General features: G+C 32.7%; 1 long non-coding RNA gene across 1 annotated transcript; it reads left to right on the top strand.

Moving 5' to 3' along the window:
• The first annotated feature begins 246 nt into the window (after window positions 1-246).
• LOC139490456 (uncharacterized) lies at window positions 247-8471 on the top strand. The gene is made up of 2 exons (XR_011656337.1): window positions 247-314; window positions 7014-8471. It is a non-coding gene; the product is annotated as an uncharacterized lncRNA (long non-coding RNA).
• The last annotated feature ends 3128 nt before the right edge of the window (window positions 8472-11599 follow it).

Below are 11599 nucleotides of genomic sequence, written 5' to 3'. Positions count from 1 at the left end.
AGATTTTTTTCAAAACATCGGTGGGGTAGAAAGTTGAAAACAAGAAAACATGCCCTTTACGCAAAATTGCAATTGATTATCCTTATTATATTACGAAAATTAGCTTCGACATTCAATTATAGTAGTAATAATTAAACTACTTAAATTGATCTTGTATCGAACAACACATTTGACACTTTTCATTGGTTTTTCTGGCTTTAAGTCCGCCTTGTGTCTTTATCAGTATCGATTTGCAAATATAGAAAAACAGGTCGTCCGATTGTATACTAAACCTGTAAAACTCAAACTGGAGACAGCTCTATTTCTATTCTGAAGTAAGTCATTTATAATTTTAATATCTTTAATGTATCGAATATACAACATTAATATAGTGTTTCTGACCATACCGTTTGTTGTCTATTTGATCGAAAAAGCGGAGGGTCTTTGGTATTTTTTAATTTTTTAAGGGGGAGTACTCACTTGCTTAGTTAAACTTTCAACATTCTATTCACCTTTCTCGAACAATTTGGAGGTGGTTTTTTTTTATGATATGAACAGGGGGGGGGGGGGGGGCAACTCCCTAGCTTAGTTAAATTTTCAACATGTTATAAACCTTTTCAAATCATAAAAATCTAAATCTTTTTTAAATAATAAAAAAAGATTAAACATTCACAGCAACTGATTATTTCTACAATGAAAATTAAATCCAATTCAAGACATTCTTGATAGAAACTGAACAAAGCTACTGTACTGTAACATAAATATATGCATTATATTTTATGTTTAAGGAATGGCCACATTATCAACAGGGATTTTGTATTATCAAGATGCGTTCATGAACTGCAAGGATTCTCTTATATGGTGTTATATTAATTTATATGTCTTTTGTTTTGTTAGGTCGATCTTTCTAAAATCAATTGTTTCTACTGGTATTTTGCTGGTTTGGTCTAATACATCAGCGATATGGTCTAAACAAAAATTTCATTCTCTTGACTTATAATATAGAGTGCTTCTAACCATAGCGTTTGGTGTCTCTTTACTCGCAAAATGTCACAGGTTTGGGGTGAGTTTTTTGAAGGGGGAGTACTCATTTGCTTAGTTAAACTTTCCACATCCTACACACCCTTTTAAGTCACCAATGTTATTAATGTTATATGAGGCTCATCTTGTAAATGTATACAGTGAATTTCTAAATAAGATATATATATATATATATATAATACACTGTCATCATTTATTGTTTTAATCTTAATATCAACTTTGCCACACACAAAAAAAAACACAAACAACAACAGTACAAAAAGTGCTCCAGTATATTTTTCAAATAAATATATCTTAATATTCTGTGTACAGTTATATATGTCGGTCGTGTATTATGATTGGTCGAATTACTTTGTCCTTTAAGACAAAAATAAATCAGAAATACATTTAAACATCCTCATAAGAAGACATACACAGCGACATTTCAGATGTTATGTTCTATTTCTGTTCATTTCTATAATAGCATCCTGTATTGACACATACTTGATGCTAAAGATTGGAAATAAAATTGGTTTTAAATTTTATTTGGTTTAACATTCAATATAAAAATAAGGAGTTGTGGTGTGATTGCCACTGAAACAAATGTCCACCAACGTTCAAATGAAGTGGAATAAAGCAAATATAGGTAATCGAAAGACCATCAACAACGAGAAAAACCCATACCGTACAGTCGGCTATAAAAGGCCCCGAGATAAAAAAGATGAAACAATATCATTGTGAAAACTAACAGCCTAATGGACAACTTAACAATTTGAGAAAAAGAAGTAATAAAGACATTAACCCACGACAACAACTGTATGGTAAACAAATTTAATGATGTCTGTTTTATCAGAATTATACTAACTTGCTATAGGTACATTTTTTTCCCTGCTCTATGTTTTAAAGATTTATTCGAAATCTATGTGAGGAAAAGGGAGTGATGTTCATGCAAAATCATATATTTCGTGTACAAAAATAGAAATTGCAATTATTATGCAAACGTATTCGTACGTTTACTTACTTTTCTTTTAGTCTGCAACTTCGTATTCGTGATTGGTTTGGTCCAATCAAAAGCTCACTTTAACAACTTTTTATTTCTATGTTTGCATATATTCATGTATATAAGCGTACGCGTGTTAGTGTGTGCATTTGTTTGTGATATGTAAGCCGCTAAACCTATTACCTATATATACAACCAATGGCAAGCAATTATAAGTTCAAAAATCCGTTTCCTACATTTAATACAAGAACATTCATCATCCTTACTTAGTTCATTAGCTGGCCTTTTAGATTTTTGTATTCGAGCGTCAATGATGAGTCTATTGTAGACGACGTGCACAAAGCTGAGTCCACAAACGTAACGTCTTCAAATTACAAAAACCTTTTACGACGTTGGCATTTGCCCCAAGAAAACGTAAGCGTAACAAAAACACTGGACACTTAGTTTATGAAATAACTTTAAACATTCACATTCAACGTATTTAATTTTCTTTCGAACAAAAAAGTGCAACAAATGCACATTCTGAAAATATAAATAAATATATGCTAAGAGCCGTAAAATGGAAATAATTAGCGTCTATGTCGTGGACCCTTTTCTGAAAATAGCGTTAAAACGCCATTTTTTTTAGATTGAAACATAATAGCTGGACATTTAAAAAATTAAAGTGTTCAGTCTTGACTATCGAATCATTCATATGTTGCAGATTATATTAAACCACTAGTTATGCACATTTGGAATACCAAGTTATTTTGAAAATAAAAAGATTGAAATTACATATTTTTCTTACCGATTCTCCATTTTGATAATTTATTACTTTCAAATTACTACTTCTTACACATCACGAAGATCATTCCAAACGTATCTACCATGGTCGTTTTTGATTTTTTTGCGGTGAATTTCATATGATGTCCGAGTCCAAATCTGAACAAATCTGTTATACGAAAATGCGGGAAAAATATGTTAAATTGTATTAAGTTTTAGGTCAAAAACTTTATTTTATGCTTATTTAATGTTACAAGTTACACCATATTTTTGCCGTTTTCTTTGTGTCTGTTTCGTGCTATATAGATTAAATTTTAATTTACCTTCCTAGTAATGTAGATTCTAATTGCATGCGTTCAACATGTTATCATTAAAAAAATCTTCTTAAAAAAATATTATAAACACAGTTGTATAAAACTACTTAAACATCGCACTTTACAGTTTCCGTCAACTTTGTGCACGCCGTCAAACGAAATGCGATTGTGTCGTACAAATTTATAAGCCTGATATCATTGCGAGTTTCTGTATTATATGTACATTCTGCTGGATGTGAAAAGTTGGTCAGGTCAACAGTATGCCTGTCTGTCACGCGACCAATGGGACTGTCAAGTACTAGTTAATTGCTTCTTCCAATTTCTTTTTGCGCATAAAAACTGCCTCAACGGAGAATTTATGTTAGAAATAAGATTGATATCCTATACAATGTAGAACTAAATCTTGTTGTCCATTCATCTCATCGTAGAGTTTTCTTATTGTAAATATTGAATAAGTCTTGTAGGTAACAAGGGACGACATGTAATTAGATTTTCTTCAAATTAATGTGTTTTTGACAAAGGCAGATCTTTTACACATATCAAAACAGATTTGTTTTGCTTCTTTTTGATACAAATAGGTTATTGATACTTTTTTGGTTGTTTAAAACTTCAATTTCACAATGTGAATCAATCTTACAAAAATAAAAAGGAAGAACATTGTTTGTATATATTGCTATACGATTAATTTATTTCTTAACGCTGTTAATGTTATTTGTGATAAAGAAAAACTATTTTTGATAAAAAAAAAATCATTTGTTGTAAAGTACCTGATGTAAAGCATAAATCTAATATGCAAGGACGAGTGGAGTACAGTCCATACATGTTGCCACCCCCTAATGTCTTAGCCAAAAGATACGTGTTACGTACCAATGGTAGCCTTAGGCTGTCATCTGCTCTTTGGTCGAGTTGTTGTCTCTTTGACATACTCCGTCTAAGCCGAGAGATACGTGTTACGTACCATTGGTGGCCTTCGGCTGTTATCTGCACTTTGGTCGGATTGTTGTCTCTTTGACATACTCCCCATTTCTATTCTCAATTTTAATCAGTTTGGTACTGATATTTTCTATATCTGTCAATTATTTGATTTTTCTTTAACTGCTAATTATTCCGAAATGATGACACTGCTAGCGGACTTTTAGTATTAAATTGAAATCAATGGCTGAAGGTTTACATTAGCACGAAGTTACTTTTATATTAACTCTTGAGAGAAATTTCAAGTTGAACACTGAATATGTAAACCTATAATTTAAACATAGATTAACTCATTGCAGTGACATGATTTGTTTGTCGTTTTTAGTCATTGTTTTTTTTTTCTCACGTATTTGATGTGGGATTTTTGTTTACTACTATTGATTTCCAGAACACTTGTTACATTGTTACTACATATTTCAGATGCTCTCATATCAGTTTTTTCATACCAAATTGATTTTTTTTTTATAATATACAGTTTGACAAAACAAAGCTCAGATGATCAGTTGTTCTCCTGATTCAACCACACATCACTGAACAGCATTTACAAATTAACAAAAACCAAATTGATTAACTTCGCAGTTTAGCCTGGCCGCGGTAGTTTCCAGTGCTCATCCTTCTATTTTGAGTGTTTTGCTGTGATTATACTAAATTGGGCCATGAATTGATATCATACATGTATATCCTTCATTTCTGTAAATTTCTACATTGAAAGCATATTACGTTTTTATTTTTTTATGTTTAAAAGATTACTACAATACAAAACGAGGAATAAACCAAAGTGAATACTAGTACATGGATATACTTTTCTTAAATATTGTGAATTTTATTGAGGTATATTGTATTTTCTATAGGATCAACAGGGTTTATAATTTTATACATTTGAATAAAATTTCTGCATTATTTTACAATGGCGGTGCCAGTGCGACTCTGTATCCCTTTTGCATTTTTCGGTTCCGCATGTAAAGTTTATAACTGTTATATCCTTAATCCAAAGATTGATTCAGTTTGAAAATATAGCCACTCTGGTCTTTTCTCGACCCGTTGTAAAACCCTTGCCAGCGTGTGCTTCTGTTTGGCTGTATGGGATGTATAAATACGCAGCAACGTCGGGTCAGAATGGAAACGTAAAATTCAACAGACTAGTGTTACACCACAACCGCTACACACAAAGAACCGATTAAACATCTCTTACAGGATCCATATGTTGCTTGTTGCAAGCCTATTCTTTCCGTAGCCAATATATCCTCAATTTCAGGTGAAGTTCCAACTTTCCGTCCCGTCACTCCGTTCGACCACCTATTGCATCACCTAACTTCTGGGGTTTTTTTTATTTTTTCTCGTTCTAAACACAAATGGAATATTTGCTAAATGTACTAGACTTCAGACAAACAACAATCAATCAATCAAAATTTAAAAAAAATGATGGTAGTTGTCAAATTCTAATGATAGGAAATTGTACTGTGTATAAAGTGTATATGCACATTGCTTTTTGTGGTGTTTTTTTCACGATGTTCCGACCTGTCTGAGAAACTACTCGGATAATAACCATACTAGAAGACAACACGTTACAGTATTAACAATTTATATAAATTTATATTCTATCTTACGTACAGATTAAATATCCCAGTGTACCACATCAATAACACTTACTAAGATGTTTTTGTTATGCGGGACCCTCACTTCTCTAAATACTAATTGATAGTTTCTGTTTTATTATTTCGTTTACGTTTCTACAAAAATCCATTTTCACTACTGCATCTATGCTCATGTTATTTAAACAAAATATATTCAGTTATATATATCTTTTGAAAATACTGCTAAAGTAAAGCGGATACTGCAAAAATTAAAAGATTGTAAAGTATATCGTGCCTACGGATCGACCTTCAGAATAAGAACAACTGACAAGAATGTAGATATAAACTTCAGGTCAACTTCTGGCCTATACTAATGCGCAAAAAAATCCGTATAGAAATCAGCAAACACTATACAATAAAAGAAGTAACAAAAGCCGTACCGTATAGCAAGCAGCAAACGTCCCCCACCAAAAAATTAAGAAATAATTCGAGCTAATTACACTGTATATTTAACCTAAAAGCAGTTTTCACATATCATGAAAATCATCGCAAACCACTGTGTTACTGACTTTGGATAGGCACATGCGTACGTGTTTTTTTTTGTGAGCACGACGCTCTACCTTTAACATATAGGATAGTGATTAAGCTGCATATCTTCAATACGAACTGAAACAAACGTATTGAAAAGACTGACTAGTGTTGTAAAATTGTCTTTGATAATTCTATTTTCTTACTGTCGTGTAAAATAAGCATCAGAATTGTATCACATTTGATACATTCTGTATACAGTATATACACATCCAAACTTTGTGTTTATGGGAAATTAAAAACTAATTGTTAGTCTGAGGAATATTTAAATTGCAATAATTTTATACATAGACCGTTACTCTCAAAATTTAGACTGAGTGATCATTCTCTAGGCATTGAATTGGGACGGTACAGAAACATTCCAAGAGCACAAAGATTATGTAAAAAATGTGGAGTCCTAGATGCCGAATTTCATTTGACATTAACGTATCATTGCGGTCTAATCTTTTTGCTTATCTAAAAGAATATGTACCATTATTTCAACATCTTGATACAATAATAAACAAAAACGCATTCTAAACCCCATCCCTGAACTTGTTTGTCATATTAGAGTCTTCATTAAGCAGTCTTTAGAACTGAGGGAGTCAGACCCATGTCAGACAAGCTTATGATTGTATTTTATACATCAATTTATAATTTGAACTCTTAAAATATGTTCTATTATATTGTATTGTATTTTATTGTATTGCATTGTATTTAAAATGTATAAGTGTTTGTTTGTATTGCTTGACCCTTATGGGTGTAATTTTGCAATACAGATATTATTATATTATATGCATTTGTTATTTATATTTTTTTTTTTAGGTAAAATGAATTCTACTTTGGATTTTCTGATGTCATACAACGATTCCTTGAATGAAAGCCAAACCTTCGATAACCAAACAGCCAGGAGCAGGGATATAGCTGACTTAGTGTTAAACAATTACATTGGACCAATATTGTGTGTGTTTGGAATATGTGGAAACATTTTGAATCTTATTATTTTATTCAAAGGACATTTGAACGAGTCTCCTTACTTATATCTCAAAATACTTGCGATGACTGACATGTGCGCGCTGCTGTTGTCTTTTATCCACATGTCAATATCAGGGAAATCTACATCACACGACTGGCAAGTGTTTAATGCCTATATATTCTTCCCACTTGTTAATTTCTTTATGGCAGCTAGTGTATTACTAACTGTAGGAGTAACTATTGATAGATTTATTTTTGTAAAGGCTCCGCTATGGGCAAGGTCGTACTGTAGTATTCATCGAGCCAAAACCCGTATTGTTCTGATACTTTTATTTACAATATTAATATCCGTGCCAAGATTCTTTTGTTATTTTGTTGTTGGAAAAGACAATGTGTACACAATGAAAAAAACAACGTTCCGATCTCAATCTGTGTATTATCAGATATATGATTTTACGTGTATAGCACTTTTTCATGTTTCGCCATTGTTAATATTGATGTTCTGTAACGCATATCTGATATGTGCTGTCCATAACGCAAAGTCAGTCCGTCAAGAACTTGAGATAAGAAATAATAAGGAAAAGGATTGGCAGAAAGATCAACGTCGATTTACAATTACTCTCATTAGTATTGTTTTACTATCAATAATAGCCATTTTGCCGTCAACAGTTGGTGATTTTGCGCAATATTTTCAGATATCCAATGACAATTACCGGAAGCTACGTTTGTCTGGTAATATTCTGCTGCTTTGTAACCTCTCAATGAACTTTCTCTTATATTGTGCTTTTAATAAGCGTTTTGTTCGTGTTATGAAATTGTTATTCTGTGGAAACCATCCTAATTCCTGGTCACCAATAAGAATGTCAAGGTCGGCAAAGTTTTCTACAGTTGACACAGGTGCGTCAGAATTATAATTGATGTGGAATATACAAAACAATGACTGATACAAAATCATGAATGCTGTGCACGTCGATATTTTGTGGAAGGCGACGCATTTAGTACAATATGTCTTTGATAAGACAAACGTGGAATTATTCATTATATAGGGTCATCTTTTCTTAGGACAAAAAAGTAGTGATTATAATCTATAATATAACTATTTATACACGGTTATAGATAGTTTCCTATGGTTTTAGAAAAAGACGACATATTAATATCTTTTTAATTATCAAAGAGAATTAGAAGGTATGATCCGCATGGTAATCTTGTCGTTGATAGAACATGTAGCAAAAATTGAAATAATAATGTTAATTTAGCATCTTAATTAATTGTGTTGATGATGCATAAACAAAATAAAAAGTATTAGACTACAACAGACAACAACAACCGCCAACATTCGGCTCTTTAAAAAAAATTCCCCAAAAAACAACAGACTAACAGACAAAATAAAAGTAACTGTGGTCAAGATATCCTGACTTGGTGAAAGCACATATGGTGGTAGAATTAAACCAGGTGTGCGCGAACACAAACATTCCTTTTACTCATCTTGTTCTTAAAGATCAAATTTCCACCTCCCTAGACAAAGTGTATCTGTATGTGACTTTGGAATTGGAATTTCTTTTTATCAAATAAATTTTATAGCTCAACCCATTCTGAATGTGATCGTTTTTCTATAAGATAAATCCAGAAAAGCAACTCGGATGCACCATTGTATAATTTTTATTTTCTTTTATAAGTTTGTGTCATGTAAAACGAATAAAAGCATACGTTGATTGCCATGCCAAGGAGACAGTAACTAGCATTTTCTTAACTGGGACACTTGAAAGTTATAATTGACTTTAACGTACTTATGGAAAATGTAACAGACATTGAAATAGTTAATTTGTATATCTGTATGAATTTTAACTAAATGAATTAAAAAAATAATGGGACATTAAATTCATCATAAAATGTTCAATATTACTTCACATGGGTTTCACTGATAGTCGGATATTATTGGAGCATAGATTTTCGGTTAATGATTAACTATAAATGCATGAAAACTGATTTGCAACTCCCTCATGTACAGTTAATTTTAAGCGTTTGATTTATTTTGTTTGAAACCGATTTAACTTGTTTACATACTCGTATTTTATGTATCATTAGGTGTATTATCTATTTAAATCAAAACTGAATTAAACAGATAATTGAACAGGCAAACATACGAAAAAAAACTGATTTTCACAGAACAAATAATTAAAAAATAGTGTAAATTAAAAATGTGTTAAAAAATCAAAATATTGATTACCGGTATGCAACTTTGAATATAAACTTGATTGAGAACTATAACACTAGGTAGTTGGGAAATATTCTGCAAATGCCAAATAAGGATATCTAATACGTCACATTCAGGGAGCCAATCAGATATGCAGATACTTATGCATAATGGTGAAGCTGTAAGCAAGATGGCGACTGTCCTGCATCAGATGCTAGGTATTTTGTGGCAAAGGCAAAGCGTATATGCAGTTGTTAGACACTAACTTTAGAGAATATGTAGTCCACAAGACTAACGAGAAAAATTTGGGGTATTCCCGGTAGGCGACCTCTACCAGTATCGTCAGTCGGCATCAGAAGCGACGAAGCAGCGCATCTATTTTGGGTGGGCAAATATCCATTTTTTTATATGGGACGAGCTCTGACGTCCCACGGCCCCAGCTTGTCTGGCAAAACAGCCGTTGGACGTCAGAGTAATCTCGGACTAGCTCCCCCAAGAATTTTTTTCAAAATAAGATGCAATCTCCTGCTATTTGATCACCTCAAAAGCACACAAATGTTCATTTGAGTTTTGAAAAAAATATTTTGTTTTTTCCCCCCGATAAAGGTTAATTTTCAATGAATTAAGGTTCATGTGGACCCTTTGGTTAAAATGGCTGTATTTTTCACCTCAAAATTTACTCTGAGTACAGACAAACCTACGTATCTGTAAAAAATTTCAGACATAGATCTGATAGAATCTTTATTTTTCATGTTCTCTGTGCTTTAAATTGGTATGCGCTGGTTAAGATTGTGATTGAGGAACAGCAGTATTAAAACTGCCTGTTCTGCGAAAATAATGTGCTACTGTTTGTAGTTTGGCTTTTGTCCTTTCTGTGTTCTCGCTGTCCAGTCTCGTTATAATAGTAGCTAAATTCAGGTTTCTGACCCCGACCTCTTTGGATATTTGGTGTAACATATATTTTTGTTTGTTCTCATAGCAGGGACACTCCAGAAGGAAATGATGAAGCTTCACAGTTGCACGACTCTATGGCGTTGGTTTGGCCTACTCGGTTCTTGTAGTAGTTGTTTCTGTATAGCCAGTTCTTAGTTGGGTGAATATTCTGAAATGTCTTTTAGTTGGGAAATCATACATAATTGAGTGTTTCGTAGTTAACATAAGCAACACGATGGGTGCCATGAACATATTGGACTGCCATTAACATGCCATGGTCTTTTTTATGCTTATTACACACATGAGACCATGGATCTTTATCTCTGTTAGAAACACATGAATGACTATTTTTACCACATTGACACATAGGACAAAAGACAAATTAGACTCTTATATAAACAAGAAGATGTGGTATGACTGCCAATGAGACAGCTACTGAGCTAGTAGCATGCCATGGTCTCTTTTATGCATATTAACTAAACATCAGACCATAGGTATATATTATATATCTTTTTATAACACATTATGGACTTTTAAATCACCCAGAAACATGGACCATAGACTGTCAGAAACATGTCATGGTCTCATTTGCACATATTTAGCATTAGACTATGGACCTATACATATGTTTTAAATACATCATGGACCTTTATACTACAATAACACATAAAACAATTGACCCGTTAAAAGTGTATCATGCCACAGTCTCTTTTATACTTATTACACGTAACATGAGACCATGCCAGGACCTATACATATATATGTTGTTAATTCCTCATGGACTCCTATACCACAATAACACATAAAACCAGGGACCAATTAGACGTCCTGTATTTTGCCAAGGTGTCCTTTTTTACACATTACAAATGAGACTATCGACCCTTAACACACACAGAAACATGAGACCATGGACCGATAAGACCCTAACATGCCATGGTCTCTTTTATACACTTTACACATGCCACCATGGACCTATACATACATGTATGTTATCAACACATCATGAACTCTTATACCACAATAAAATAGAAGACTATGGAACAATTAGACTGTCAGTAACATACCATGATTTCTTTTATAAATAATACACATTAAACCATAGACCTATACATATGTTATTCACACATCATGGACTCTTATAGTTATACCACAATGATACATAAAACCATGCACCAATGGGACGGTAACATGATGTGTTCTTCTAATGCATATTTCACATGAGACCATGGACCTACATGTACATTGGATATATCTGTTAAAAGCATGTCATGGTCTCTTTTTTACATATCTCACGTGATACCATGGACTT

Source organism: Mytilus edulis, chromosome 9 (genome assembly GCF_963676685.1).
Source record: "Mytilus edulis chromosome 9, xbMytEdul2.2, whole genome shotgun sequence".
Lineage (NCBI taxonomy): Eukaryota > Metazoa > Mollusca > Bivalvia > Mytilida > Mytilidae > Mytilus > Mytilus edulis.
The sequence above is the reverse complement of the archived record's forward strand: the minus strand, read 5'-3'. Positions and strand labels throughout refer to the sequence as shown.